Genomic DNA, 15,339 nt, shown 5'->3' on the forward strand with positions numbered 1-15,339 from the left:
CCAACAGCAAATTGCGAATTTAAATCAAATCAAATGGCATTTCCTAATTCAGCAAAGTGGTGCTATCAAAACTTTCCTATAGCAACCTTAACAAAGCTATTGGCTCATTTCGCGTTTGGATTTCGTCAGGTTCTGAATGAAAGAATATTTATTATTAACACAATAATGTTCAGAATTGTATTATGTGTGTCTGCATTCTCCTACCGAATAAAAAAATACCTTCCGCGTCAAATCACCGAAGCAGCTTTTGCGCTCATGTAGTCGTGGCCGAGTGGTAAAGGCGATGGGCTAGACAACCATTTGGGTTTCCCCGCGGAGGTTCAAACCCTGCCGACTACGTATGTTCTTTTTCTCATTCAGGTTCAAGTTTCACCACGTTCTTTGGAACGAATGGTGTCTGATGCGAAATGGTATCCCACACTTTGCAAAAAGACGAGTTGTTTTTCTATTTGAAAAGTCAGGACACAGTTCAACATGTGTTATTATTCAGTGATTGGAAAAGTACACAGCGCTTTATGGATAAGAATTTGACAATGGAACATATGCTATTAATTAGTGAACGGAGATGTAAAGACAGCTTGCTGATGAAGAGTTAGGCCATGGGCAAGCGTTATTGACCAGGGAGGGGAGAAGTAAAATGCCTGAATCATGCGAGCGACAATTCCAATTTTCAATTTTGTCCAGGGATTGGCTATGGTGAATGTAGAAAAGCTAGTTTTTCGAAACAAACCTGTTGGACGTTAACCTGGTGTTGTAAGACATCTTACTGTGCTCACCACAGTCCAGCACCGGCATCTCCAAATCATGGCTATCTCCAATCTAAGACAATGCGAATGCTTTTTGGATAGTGAATATCGCAATTTTATTGTAGATGGTTGAATAAATACTAGAAATTAAGAGGGAACAAGTCAAGACCAGCATGGAGAGAAATAATCCTCACTCACCCGTCAGTCAGGAATATTGGCTGTCTCCCAAGCACTGGATCCGGGTTCTGTTACCGAGCATTGCCAATTTAACCTTAGGGCGATCAAATGAGAACTATCAAGTCGCGAACGTTGCTTTGTGACTCGAAAGACGTCCGTGGGTGCAATTCAAATAACCATAGTTTCAAACTCCACCTACCTTCCATTGAACTCAGGCTTAATCTTTATTGTTCACAATGACTTGCCATTGTGGGTTTGATGGCAGACCCGATTTTTTGCATTAAGATGGGGAAAGTGATTGAGGAGTATGTGGAAATGAACCAAAATGGGAACGTCTCGCCGTCCGTGGTTTGCAAGGTATGGAAGGCGGGAGTGAGGGGAGGTAATTTCATTCAAGGCAAAGGTAGGTAGCGAGGCGCGGGAGGGAGGGCAGCGTTGATCGGGGAGATGTTGGCGGGCGATGGAATATATCTGATGCACACGGAAGAGGGACATGTAGTGAGGAGGAAGGAGTTGCCGGTGAAGTTTGATCTTCTATCGAAAGGGAGGGCGGTTCAGCAATGGAGGCCCGCAAGGGATTGGCTGTGAATATGGTGAGAAAGCCATTGGATTGCTGGCGGGTCATTTCCATCGGCAGGCAGCAGCGAGGGAGGTGGGAGGGAGTATTTCTGCATCTGAATGTGAACTGGTTCGTGGATTTAGAAGAATGTTCAGAATATTTTTGTGACATTTGGGCATTTTTGATCTGAAGCGAGGGGAGTATCGAACTGATATTTGATAATAAATGTAAAATCCTCTCTTTAGTTGATGCGGAGTGGAAACGTTAACTCCGTTTCTCTCTCCACTGATGATGCCAGACTGGCTGAGTTTTCCCTGAAGTTTCTGTTTTTGTGTGTTGAAATTTAATGGATTTGCTTGAACACATATGTTTCTGGACCCTGAGGATAATACCTGCATTTTCAGAATCCAGCACTAACTCCAGTTTGTATTTTGATTTCTGTCGGTGCATTATCGCCCTGTCAACAAATAATGAAAGACAATGCACAGAGTCCAACAGCAAATTGCGATTTTAAATCAAATCAAATGGCATTTCCTAATTCAACAAAGCGGTGCTATCAAAACTTTCCTATAGCAACCTTAACAAAGCTATTGGCTCATCTCGGGTTTGGATTTCGTCAGGTTCTGAATGAAAGAATATTTATTGCGAACTCAATAATGTTGAGAATTGTATTATGTGTGTCTGCCTGCTCCTACCGAATAAAAAAATACCTTCCGCGTCAAATCACCGAACAGCATCTGCTCTCGTGTAGTCGTGGCCGAGTGGTTAAGGCAATGGACTAGAAATCCATTGGGGCTTCCACGCGCTGTTTCAAGCTCTGCCGACTACGTATGTTCTTTTTCTCATTCAGGTTCAAGTTTCACCACGTTCTTTGGAACGAATGGTGTCTGATGCGAAATGGCATCCCACACTTTGCAAAAAGACCAGTTGTTTTTCCCAACAGAGTGCGCTCTATTTGAAAAGTCGGGACACAGTTCGACATGTGTTATTATTCAGTGATTGGAAAAGTTCAGAACGCTTTCTGGATAAGAATTATACAATGGAACATATGCCATTAATTAGTGAACGGAGATGTACAGACAGCTTGCTGATGAAGAGTTAGGCCATGGGCAAGCGTTATTGACGAGGGAGGGGAGAAGTAAAAGCCTGAATCATGCGAGCAACAATTCCAATTTTCAATTTTGTCCAGGGATTGGCGACGGTGAATGCAGAAAAGCTAGTGTTTCGAAACAAACCTGTTGGACGTTGACCTGGTGTTGTAAGACATCGTACTGTGCTCACCACAGTCCAACACCGGCATCTCTAAATCATGGCTATCTCCAAACTAAGACAATGTGAATGCTTTTTTGGATAGTGTATATCGCAAATTGATTGTAGATGGTTGAATAAATACTAGAAACTAAGAGGGAACAAGCATGGAGAGAAATAAACCTCACTCACCCGTCAGTCAGAAATGTTGGCTGTCTCCCAAGCACCAGATCCGGGTTCGCTTACCGAGCATTGCCAATTTAACCTTGTGGCGATCAAATGAGGACTCTCAAGTCGCGAACGTCCGCGGGTGCAATTCAAATAACCATAGTTTCAAACTCCATCTACCTTCCATTGAACTCAGGTTTCTTCTTTATTGTTAACAATTACTTGCCATTGTGGGTTTGATGGCAGACCCAATTTTTTGCATTAAGTGGAGAAAGTGATTGAGGAGTATGTGGAAATGAACCAAAATGCGAACGTCTCGCCGTCCGTGGTTTGGAAGGTTTGGAAGGCGGTAGTGAGGGGGGAGGTCATTTCATTCAAGACAAAGGTGGTTAGCGAGGCGCGTGAGGAATGGCAGCGTGGATCAGGGAGATGTTGGCGGGCGATGGAATATATCTGATGCACACGGAAGCGGCACATTTAGTGAGGAGGAAGGAGTTGCAGGTGAAGTTTGATCTTCTATCGAAAGGGAGGGCGGTTCAGCAATGGAGGCCCGCAAGGGATTGGCTATGAGTATGGTGAACAAGCCATTGGATGGCTGGCTGGTCATTTCCATCGGCAGGCAGCAGCGATGGAGGTGGGAGGGAGTATTTCTGCATCTGAATGTGAACTGGTTCGTGGATTTAGAAGAATGTTGATAATATTTTTGTGACATTTGGGCATTTTGGATCTGAAGCGCGGGGAGTATCGAACTTATATTTGATAATAAATGTAAAATCCTCCCTTTAGTTGATGCGGAGTGGAAACGTTAACTCCGTTTCTCTCTCCACTGATGATGCCAGACCGGCTGAGTTTTCCCTGAAGTTTCTGTTTTTGTGTGTTGAAATTTAATGGATTTGCTTTAACCCATATGTTTCTGGACCCTGAGGATAATTCCTGCATTTTCAGAATCCAGCACTAACTCCAGTTTGTATTGTGATTTCTTTCGGTGCATTATCGCCCTGTCAAAAAATACAGAAAGAAAATGCACCGAGTCCAACAGCAAATTGCGAATTTAAATCAAATCAAATGACATTTCCTAATTCAACAAAGTGGTGCTATCAAAGCTTTCCTATAGCAACCTTAACAAAGCTATTGGCTCATCTCGGGTTTGGATTTCGTCAGGTTCTGAATGAAAGAATATTTATTGTGAACTCAATAATGTTCAGAATTGAATGATGTGTTTCTGCCTACTCCTGCCGAATAAAAAAATACCTTCCGCGTCAAATGACACCGAAGCTGCTTTTGAGCTCGTGTAGTCGTGGCCGAGTGGTTAAGGCGATGGACTACAAATCCATTGGGGTGTCCCCGCGCAGGTTCGAACCCTGCCGACTACGTATGTTCTTTTTCTCATTCAGGTTCAAGTTTCACCACGTTCTTTGGAACGAATGGTGTCTGATGCGAAATGGTATTCCACACTTTGCAAAAAGACGAGTTGTTTTTTCCCAACAGCGTGCGCTCTATTTGAAAAGTCGGGACACAGTTCAACATGTGTTATTATTCAGTGATTGGAAAAGTACACAGCGCTATCTGGATAAGAATTTTACAATGGAACATATGCTATTAATTAGTGAACGGAGATGTACATTCAGCTTTCTGATGAAGACTTAGGCCATAGGCAAGCGTTGTTGACCAGGGAGGGGAGAAGTAAAATGCCTGAATCATGCGAGCAACAATTCCAATTTTCGATTTTGTCCAGGGATTGGCTATGGTGAATGCAGAAATGCTAGTGTTTCGAAACATACCTGTTGGACGTTAACCTGGTGTTGTAAGACATCGTACTGTGCTCACCACAGTCCAACACCGGCATCTCTAAATCATGGCTATCTCCAAACTAAGACAATGCGAATGCTTTTTGGATAGTGTATATCGCAAATTGATTGTAGATGGTTGAATAAATACTAGAAACTAAGAGGGAACAAGTCAAGACCAGCATGGAGAGAAATAATCCTCACTCACCCGTCAGTCAGGAATGTTGGCTGTCTCCCAAGCACTAGATCCGGGGTCGCTTACCGAGCATTGCCAATTTAACCTTGTGGCGATCAAATGAGGACTCTCAAGTCGCGAACTTGCTTTGTGACTGTAAAGACGTCCGCGGTTGCAATTCAAATAACCATAGTTTCAAACTCCATCTACCCTCCATTGCACTCAGGTTTCTTCTTTATTGTTAACAATTACTTGCCATTGTGGGTTTGATGGCAGACCCGTTTTTTGCATTAAGAGGAGAAAGTGATTGAGGAGTATGTGGAAATGAACCAAAATGGGAACGTCTCGCCGTCCGTGGTTTGGAAGGTATGGAAGGCGGTAGTGAGGGGGGAGGTCATTTCATTCAAGACAAAGGTAGGTAGCGAGGCGCGTTAGGAAGGGCAGCGTGGATCGAGGAAATGTTGGCGGGCGATGGAATATATCTGATGCACACGGAAGCGGGACATGTAGTGAGGAGGAAGGAGTTGCAGGTGAAGTTTGATCTTCTATCGAAAGGGAGGGCGGTTCAGCAATGGAGGCCCGCAAGGGATTGTCTGTGAGTATGGTGAGCAAGCCATTGGATTGCTGACGGGTCATTTCCATCGGCAGGCAGCAGCGAGGGAGGTGGGAGGGTGTATTTCTGCATCTGAATGTGAACTGGTTCGTGGATTTAGAAGAATGTTCAGAATATTTTTGTGACATTTGGGCATTTTGAATCCGAAGCGAGGGGAGTATCGAACTGATATTTGATAATAAATGTAAAATCCTCTCTTTAGTTGATGCGGAGTGGAAACGTTAACTCCGTTTCTCTCTCCACTGATGATGCCAGACCGGCTGAGTTTTCCCTGAAGTTTCTGTTTTTGTGTGTTGAAATTTAATGGATTTGCTTCAACCCATATGTTTCTGGACCCTGAGGATAATTCCTGCATTTTCAGAATCCAGCACTAACTCCAGTTTGTACTGTGATTTCTGTCGGTGCATTATCGCACTGTCAACAAATACAGAAAGAAAATGCACAGAGTCCAACAGCAAATTGCGAATTTAAATCAAATCAAATGGCATTTCCTAATTCAACAAAGAGGTACTATCAAAACTTTCCTATAGCAACCTTAACAAAGCTATTGGCTCATCTCGGGTTTGGATTTCGTCAAGGTTCTGAATGAAAGAATACTTATTATGAACACAATAATGTTCAGAATTGTATTATGTGTGTCTGCCTGCTCCGAACGAATAAAAAAATACCTTCCGCGTCAAATCACCGAAGCAGCTTTTGCGCTCATGTAGTCGTGGCCGAGTGGTTAAGGCGATGGACTAGAAATCCATTGGGGTCTCCCCGCACAGGTTCGAACCCTGCCGACTACGTATGCTCTTTTTCGCATTCAGGTTCAAGTGTCACCATGTTTTTTGGAACGAATGGTGTCTGATGCGAAATGGTATCCCACACTTTGCAAAAAGACGAGTTGTTTTTCCCAACAGAGTGCGCTCTATTTGAAAAGTCGGGACACAGTTCGACATGTGTTATTATTCAGTGATTGGAAAAGTTCACAACGCTTTCTGGATAAGAATTAAAGAATGGAACATATGCCATTAATTAGTGAACGGAGATGTACAGACAGCTTGCTGATGAAGAGTTAGGCCATGGGCAAGCGTTATTGACTAGGGAGGGGAGAAGTAAAAGCCTGAATCATGCGAGCAACAATTCCAATTTTCAATTTTGTCCAGGGATTGGCTATGGTGAATGCAGAAAAGCTAGTGTTTCGAAACAAACCTGTTGGACGTTGACCTGGTGTTGTAAGACATCATACTGTGCTCACCACAGTCCAACACCGGCATCTCTAAATCATGGCTATCTCCAAACTAAGACAATGTGAATGCTTTTTGGATAGTGTATATCGCAAATTGATTGTAGATGGTTGAATAAATACTAGAAACTAACAGGGATCAGGTCAAGACCAGCATGGAGAGAAATAATCCTCACTCACCCGTCAGTCAGGAATGTTGGCTGTCTCCCAAGCACTAGATCCGGGGTCGCTTACCTAGCATTGCCAATTTAGCCTTGTGGCGATCAAATGTGGACTCTCAAGTCGCGAACTTGCTTTGTGACTGTAAAGACGTCCGCGGGTGCAATTCAAATAACCATAGTTTCAAACTCCATCTACCCTCCATTGCACTCAGGTTTCTTCTTTATTGTTAACAATTACTTGTCATTGTGGGTTTGATGGCCGACCAGATTTTTTGCATTAAGAGGAGAAAGTGATTGAGGAGTATGTGGAAATGAACCAAAATGGGAACGTCTCGCCGTCCGTGGTTTGGAAGTTATGGAAGGCGGTAGTGAGGGGGGAGGTCATATCATTCAAGACAAAGGTGGTTAGCAAGGCGCGTTCGGAAGGGCAGCGTGGATCGGGGAAATGTTGGCGGGCGTGGAATATATCTGATGCACACGGAAGCGGGACATGTAGTGAGGAGGAAGGAGTTGCAGGTGAAGTTTGATCTTCTATCGAAAGGGAGGGCGGTTCAGCAATGGAGGCCCGCAAGGGATTGGCTGTGAATATGGTGAGAAAGCCATTGGATTGCTGGCGGGTCATTTCCATCGGCAGGCAGCAGCGAGGGAGGTGGGAGGGAGTATTTCTGCATCTGAATGTGAACTGGTTCGTGGATTTAGAAGAATGTTCAGAATATTTTTGTGACATTTGGGCATTTTGGATCTGAAGCGAGGGGAGTATCGAACTGATATTTGATAATAAATGTAAAATCCTCTCTTTAGTTGATGCGGAGTGGAAACGTTAACTCCGTTTCTCTCTCCACTGATGATGCCAGACCGGCTGAGTTTTCCCTGAAGTTTCTGTTTTTGTGTGTTGAAATTTAATGGATTTGCTTGAACACATATGTTTCTGGACCCTGAGGATAAGACCTGCATTTTCAGAATCCAGCACTAACTCCAGTTTGTATTTTGATTTCTGTCGGTGCATTATCGCCCTGTCAACAAATAATGAAAGAAAATGCACAGAGTCCAACAGCAAATTGCGATTTTAAATCAAATCAAATGGCATTTCCTAATTCAACAAAGCGGTGCTATCAAAACTTTCCTATAGCAACCTTAACAAAGCTATTGGCTCATCTCGGGTTTGGATTTCGTCAGGTTCTGAATGAAAGAATATTTATTGCGAACTCAATAATGTTGAGAATTGTATTATGTGTGTCTGCCTGCTACTACCGAATAAAAAAATACCTTCCGCGTCAAATCACCGAACAGCATCTGCTCTCGTGTAGTCGTGGCCGAGTGGTTAAGGCAATGGACTAGAAATCCATTGGGGTTTCCACGCGCAGGTTCGAACCCTGCCGACTACGTATGTTCTTTTTCTCATTCAGGTTCAAGTTTCACCACGTTCTTTGGAACGAATGGTGTCTGATGCGAAATGGTATCCCACACTTTGCAAAAAGACGAGTTGTTTTTCCCAACAGAGTGCGCTCTATTTGAAAAGTCGGGACACAGTTCGACATGTGTTATTATTCAGTGATTGGAAAAGTTCACAACGCTTTCTGGATAAGAATTAAAGAATGGAACATATGCCATTAATTAGTGAACGGAGATGTACAGACAGCTTGCTGATGAAGAGTTAGGCCATGGGCAAGCGTTATTGACTAGGGAGGGGAGAAGTAAAAGCCTGAATCATGCGAGCAACAATTCCAATTTTCAATTTTGACCAGGGATTGGCTATGGTGAATGCAGAAAAGCTAGTGTTTCGAAACAAACCTGTTGGACGTTGACCTGGTGTTGTAAGACATCGTACTGTGCTCACCACAGTCCAACACCGGCATCTCTAAATCATGGCTATCTCCAAACTAAGACAATGTGAATGCTTTTTGGATAGTGTATATCGCAAATTGATTGTAGATGGTTGAATAAATACTAGAAACTAAGAGGGATCAAGTCAAGACCAGCATGGAGAGAAATAATCCTCACTCACCCGTCAGTCAGGAATGTTGGCTGTCTCCCAAGCACTAGATCCGGGGTCGCTTACCTAGCATTGCCAATTTAGCCTTGTGGCGATCAAATGAGGACTCTCAAGTCGCGAACTTGCTTTGTGACTGTAAAGACGTCCGCGGGTGCAATTCAAATAACCATAGTTTCAAACTCCATCTACCCTCCATTGCACTCAGGTTTCTTCTTTATTGTTAACAATTACTTGTCATTGTGGGTTTGATGGCCGACCAGATTTTTTGCATTAAGAGGAGAAAGTGATTGAGGAGTATGTGGAAATGAACCAAAATGGGAACGTCTCGCCGTCCGTGGTTTGGAAGTTATGGAAGGCGGTAGTGAGGGGGGAGGTCATATCATTCAAGACAAAGGTGGTTAGCAAGGCGCGTTCGGAAGGGCAGCGTGGATCGGGGAAATGTTGGCGGGCGTGGAATATATCTGATGCACACGGAAGCGGGACATGTAGTGAGGAGGAAGGAGTTGCAGGTGAAGTTTGATCTTCTACCGAAAGGGAGGGCGGTTCAGCAATGGAGGCCCGCAAGGGATTGGCTGTGAATATGGTGAGAAAGCCATTGGATTGCTGGCGGGTCATTTCCATCGGCAGGCAGCAGCGAGGGAGGTGGGAGGGAGTATTTCTGCATCTGAATGTGAACTGGTTCGTGGATTTAGAAGAATGTTCAGAATATTTTTGTGACATTTGGGCATTTTGGATCTGAAGCGAGGGGAGTATCGAACTGATATTTGATAATAAATGTAAAATCCTCTCTTTAGTTGATGCGGAGTGGAAACGTTAACTCCGTTTCTCTCTCCACTGATGATGCCAGACCGGCTGAGTTTTCCCTGAAGTTTCTGTTTTTGTGTGTTGAAATTTAATGGATTTGCTTGAACACATATGTTTCTGGACCCTGAGGATAATACCTGCATTTTCAGAATCCAGCACTAACTCCAGTTTGTATTTTGATTTCTGTCGGTGCATTATCGCCCTGTCAACAAATAATGAAAGAAAATGCACAGAGTCCAACAGCAAATTTCGATTTTAAATCAAATCAAAGGCATTTCCTAATTCAACAAAGCGGTGCTATCAAAACTTTCCTATAGCAACCTTAACAAAGCTATTGGCTCATCTCGGGTTTGGATTTCGTCAGGTTCTGAATGAAAGAATATTTATTGCGAACTCAATAATGTTGAGAATTGTATTATGTGTGTCTGCCTGCTACTACCGAATAAAAAAATACCTTCCGCGTCAAATCACCGAACAGCATCTGCTCTCGTGTAGTCGTGGCCGAGTGGTTAAGGCGATGGACTAGAAATCCATTGGGGTTTCCACGCGCAGGTTCGAACCCTGCCGACTACGTATGTTCTTCTTCTCATTCAGGTTCAAGTTTCACCACGTTCTTTGGAACGAATGGTGTCTGATGCGAAATGGTATCCCACACTTTGCAAAAAGACGAGTTGTTTTTCCCAACAGAGTGCGCTCTATTTGAAAAGTCGGGACACAGTTCGACATGTGTTATTATTCAGTGATTGGAAAAGTTCACAACGCTTTCTGGATAAGAATTAAAGAATGGAACATATGCCATTAATTAGTGAACGGAGATGTACAGACAGCTTGCTGATGAAGAGTTAGGCCATGGGCAAGCGTTATTGACTAGGCAGGGGAGAAGTAAAAGCCTGAATCATGCGAGCAACAATTCCAATTTTCAATTTTGTCCAGGGATTGGCTATGGTGAATGCAGAAAAGCTAGTGTTTCGAAACAAACCTGTTGGACGTTGACCTGGTGTTGTAAGACATCGTACTGTGCTCACCACAGTCCAACACCGGCATCTCTAAATCATGGCTATCTCCAAACTAAGACAATGTGAATGCTTTTTGGATAGTGTATATCGCAAATTGATTGTAGATGGTTGAATAAATACTAGAAACTAAGAGGGATCAAGTCAAGACCAGCATGGAGAGAAATAATCCTCACTCACCCGTCAGTCAGGAATGTTGGCTGTCTCCCAAGCACTAGATCCGGGGTCGCTTACCTAGCATTGCCAATTTAGCCTTGTGGCGATCAAATGAGGACTCTCAAGTCGCGAACTTGCTTTGTGACTGTAAAGACGTCCGCGGGTGCAATTCAAATAACCATAGTTTCAAACTCCATCTACCCTCCATTGCACTCAGGTTTCTTCTTTATTGTTAACAATTACTTGTCATTGTGGGTTTGATGGCCGACCAGATTTTTTGCATTAAGAGGAGAAAGTGATTGAGGAGTATGTGGAAATGAACCAAAATGGGAACGTCTCGCCGTCCGTGGTTTGGAAGTTATGGAAGGCGGTAGTGAGGGGGGAGGTCATATCATTCAAGACAAAGGTGGTTAGCAAGGCGCGTTCGGAAGGGCAGCGTGGATCGGGGAAATGTTGGCGGGCGTGGAATATATCTGATGCACACGGAAGCGGGACATGTAGTGAGGAGGAAGGAGTTGCAGGTGAAGTTTGATCTTCTATCGAAAGGGAGGGCGGTTCAGCAATGGAGGCCCGCAAGGGATTGGCTGTGAATATGGTGAGAAAGCCATTGGATTGCTGGCGGGTCATTTCCATCGGCAGGCAGCAGCGAGGGAGGTGGGAGGGAGTATTTCTGCATCTGAATGTGAACTGGTTCGTGGATTTAGAAGAATGTTCAGAATATTTTTGTGACATTTGGGCATTTTGGATCTGAAGCGAGGGGAGTATCGAACTGATATTTGATAATAAATGTAAAATCCTCTCTTTAGTTGATGCGGAGTGGAAACGTTAACTCCGTTTCTCTCTCCACTGATGATGCCAGACCGGCTGAGTTTTCCCTGAAGTTTCTGTTTTTGTGTGTTGAAATTTAATGGATTTGCTTCAACCCATATGTTTCTGGACCCTGAGGATAAGACCTGCATTTTCAGAATCCAGCACTAACTCCAGTTTGTATTTTGATTTCTGTCGGTGCATTATCGCCCTGTCAACAAATAATGAAAGAAAATGCACAGAGTCCAACAGCAAATTGCGATTTTAAATCAAATCAAATGGCATTTCCTAATTCAACAAAGCGGTGCTATCAAAACTTTCCTATAGCAACCTTAACAAAGCTATTGGCTCATCTCGGGTTTGGATTTCGTCAGGTTCTGAATGAAAGAATATTTATTGCGAACTCAATAATGTTGAGAATTGTATTATGTGTGCCTGCCTGCTACCACCGAATAAAAAAATACCTCCCGCGTCAAATCACCGAACAGCATCGGATCTCGTGTAGTCGTGGCCGAGTGGTTAAGGCGATGGACTAGAAATCCATTGTGGTTTCCACGCGCAGGTTCGAACCCTGCCGACTACGTATGTTCTTTTTCTCATTCAGGTTCAAGTTTCACCACGTTCTTTGGAACGAATGGTGTCTGATGCGAAATGGTATCCCACACTTTGCAAAAAGACGAGTTGTTTTTCCCAACAGAGTGCGCTCTATTTGAAAAGTCGGGACACAGTTCGACATGTGTTATTATTCAGTGATTGGAAAAGTTCACAACGCTTTCTGGATAAGAATTAAAGAATGGAACATATGCCATTAATTAGTGAACGGAGATGTACAGACAGCTTGCTGATGAAGAGTTAGGCCGTGGGCAAGCGTTATTGACTAGGGAGGGGAGAAGTAAAAGCCTGAATCATGCGAGCAACAATTCCAATTTTCAATTTTGTCCAGGGATTGGCTATGGTGAATGCAGAAAAGCTAGTGTTTCGAAACAAACCTGTTGGACGTTGACCTGGTGTTGTCAGACATCGTACTGTGCTCACCACAGTCCAACACCGGCATCTCTAAATCATGGCTATCTCCAAACTAAGACAATGTGAATGCTTTTTGGATAGTGTATATCGCAAATTGATTGTAGATGGTTGAATAAATACTAGAAACTAAGAGGGATCAAGTCAAGACCAGCATGGAGAGAAATAATCCTCACTCACCCGTCAGTCAGGAATGTTGGCTGTCTCCCAAGCACTAGATCCGGGGTCGCTTACCTAGCATTGCCAATTTAGCCTTGTGGCGATCAAATGAGGACTCTCAAGTCGCGAACTTGCTTTGTGACTGTAAAGACGTCCGCGGGTGCAATTCAAATAACCATAGTTTCAAACTCCATCTACCCTCCATTGCACTCAGGTTTCTTCTTTATTGTTAACAATTACTTGTCATTGTGGGTTTGATGGCCGACCAGATTTTTTGCATTAAGAGGAGAAAGTGATTGAGGAGTATGTGGAAATGAACCAAAATGGGAACGTCTCGCCGTCCGTGGTTTGGAAGTTATGGAAGGCGGTAGTGAGGGGGGAGGTCATATCATTCAAGACAAATGTGGTTAGCAAGGCGCGTTCGGAAGGGCAGCGTGGATCGGGGAAATGTTGGCGGGCGTGGAATATATCTGATGCACACGGAAGCGGGACATGTAGTGAGGAGGAAGGAGTTGCAGGTGAAGTTTGATCTTCTATCGAAAGGGTGGGCGGTTCAGCAATGGAGGCCCGCAAGGGATTGGCTGTGAATATGGTGAGAAAGCCATTGGATTGCTGGCGGGTCATTTCCATCGGCAGGCAGCAGCGAAGGAGGTGGGAGGGAGTATTTCTACATCTGAATGTGAACTGGTTCGTGGATTTAGAAGAATGTTCAGAATATTTTTGTGACATTTGGGCATTTTTGATCTGAAGCGAGGGGAGTATCGAACTGATATTTGATAATAAATGTAAAATCCTCTCTTTAGTTGATGCGGAGTGGAAACGTTAACTCCGTTTCTCTCTCCACTGATGATGCCAGACCGGCTGAGTTTTCCCTGAAGTTTCTGTTTTTGTGTGTTGAAATTTAATGGATTTGCTTGAACACATATGTTTCTGGACCCTGAGGATAAGACCTGCATTTTCAGAATCACCCACTAACTCCAGTTTGTATTTTGATTTCTGTCGGTGCATTATCGCCCTGTCAACAAATAATGAAAGAAAATGCACAGAGTCCAACAGCAAATTGCGATTTTAAATCAAATCAAATGGCATTTCCTAATTCAACAAAGCGGTGCTATCAAAACTTTCCTATAGCAACCTTAACAAAGCTATTGGCTCATCTCGGGTTTGGATTTCGTCAGGTTCTGAATGAAAGAATATTTATTGCGAACTCAATAATGTTGAGAATTGTATTATGTGTGTCTGCCTGCTACTACCGAATAAAAAAATACCTCCCGCGTCAAATCACCGAACAGCATCGAATCTCGTGTAGTCGTGGCCGAGTGGTTAAGGCGATGGACTAGAAATCCATTGTGGTTTCCACGCGCAGGTTCGAACCCTGCCGACTACGTATGTTCTTTTTCTCATTCAGGTTCAAGTTTCACCACGTTCTTTGGAACGAATGGTGTCTGATGCGAAATGGTATCCCACACTTTGCAAAAAGACGAGTTGTTTTTCCCAACAGAGTGCGCTCTATTTGAAAAGTCGGGACACAGTTCGACATGTGTTATTATTCAGTGATTGGAAAAGTTCACAACGCTTTCTGGATAAGAATTAAAGAATGGAACATATGCCATTAATTAGTGAACGGAGATGTACAGACAGCTTGCTGATGAAGAGTTAGGCCGTGGGCAAGCGTTATTGACTAGGGAGGGGAGAAGTAAAAGCCTGAATCATGCGAGCAACAATTCCAATTTTCAATTTTGTCCAGTGATTGGCTATGGTGAATGCAGAAAAGCTAGTGTTTCGAAACAAAACTGTTGGACGTTGACCTGGTGTTGTCAGACATCGTACTGTGCTCACCACAGTCCAACACCGGCATCTCTAAATCATGGCTATCTCCAAACTAAGACAATGTGAATGCTTTTTGGATAGTGTATATCGCAAATTGATTGTAGATGGTTGAATAAATACTAGAAACTAAGAGGGATCAAGTCAAGACCAGCATGGAGAGAAATAATCCTCACTCACCCGTCAGTCAGGAATGTTGGCTGTCTCCCAAGCACTAGATCCGGGGTCGCTTACCTAGCATTGCCAATTTAGCCTTGTGGCGATCAAATGAGGACTCTCAAGTCGCGAACTTGCTTTGTGACTGTAAAGACGTCCGCGGGTGCAATTCAAATAACCATAGTTTCAAACTCCATCTACCCTCCATTGCACTCAGGTTTCTTCTTTATTGTTAACAATTACTTGTCATTGTGGGTTTGATGGCCGACCAGATTTTTTGCATTAAGAGGAGAAAGTGATTGAGGAGTATGTGGAAATGAACCAAAATGGGAACGTCTCGCCGTCCGTGGTTTGGAAGTTATGGAAGGCGGTAGTGAGGGGGGAGGTCATATCATTCAAGACAAAGGTGGTTAGCAAGGCGCGTTCGGAAGGGCAGCGTGGATCGGGGAAATGTTGGCGGGCGTGGAATATATCTGATGCACACGGAAGCGGGACATGTAGTGAGGAGGAAGGAGTTGCAGGTGAAGTTTGATCTTCTA

At 43.7% G+C, this 15,339-nt stretch overlaps 7 non-coding genes across 7 annotated transcripts; all 7 read left to right on the plus strand.

Moving 5' to 3' along the window:
• Positions 1-2,229: 2,229 nt before the first annotated feature.
• trnas-aga (transfer RNA serine (anticodon AGA)) lies at positions 2,230-2,311 on the plus strand. The gene has a single exon. It is a non-coding gene; the product is annotated as a tRNA-Ser (tRNA).
• A 1,878-nt stretch (positions 2,312-4,189) lies between these two features.
• On the plus strand, positions 4,190-4,271 carry trnac-aca (transfer RNA cysteine (anticodon ACA)). Its single transcript has one exon. It is a non-coding gene; the product is annotated as a tRNA-Cys (tRNA).
• A 1,908-nt stretch (positions 4,272-6,179) lies between these two features.
• Positions 6,180-6,261, plus strand: trnas-aga (transfer RNA serine (anticodon AGA)). The gene has a single exon. It is a non-coding gene; the product is annotated as a tRNA-Ser (tRNA).
• Positions 6,262-8,165: 1,904 nt separating this feature from the next.
• Positions 8,166-8,247, plus strand: trnas-aga (transfer RNA serine (anticodon AGA)). The gene has a single exon. It is a non-coding gene; the product is annotated as a tRNA-Ser (tRNA).
• Positions 8,248-10,150: 1,903 nt separating this feature from the next.
• trnas-aga (transfer RNA serine (anticodon AGA)) lies at positions 10,151-10,232 on the plus strand. The gene has a single exon. It is a non-coding gene; the product is annotated as a tRNA-Ser (tRNA).
• A 1,904-nt stretch (positions 10,233-12,136) lies between these two features.
• Positions 12,137-12,218, plus strand: trnas-aga (transfer RNA serine (anticodon AGA)). The gene has a single exon. It is a non-coding gene; the product is annotated as a tRNA-Ser (tRNA).
• Positions 12,219-14,122: 1,904 nt separating this feature from the next.
• On the plus strand, positions 14,123-14,204 carry trnas-aga (transfer RNA serine (anticodon AGA)). Its single transcript has one exon. It is a non-coding gene; the product is annotated as a tRNA-Ser (tRNA).
• Positions 14,205-15,339: the final 1,135 nt, after the last annotated feature.

Source organism: Scyliorhinus torazame, chromosome 4, assembly GCF_047496885.1.
Source record: "Scyliorhinus torazame isolate Kashiwa2021f chromosome 4, sScyTor2.1, whole genome shotgun sequence".
NCBI lineage: Eukaryota > Metazoa > Chordata > Chondrichthyes > Carcharhiniformes > Scyliorhinidae > Scyliorhinus > Scyliorhinus torazame.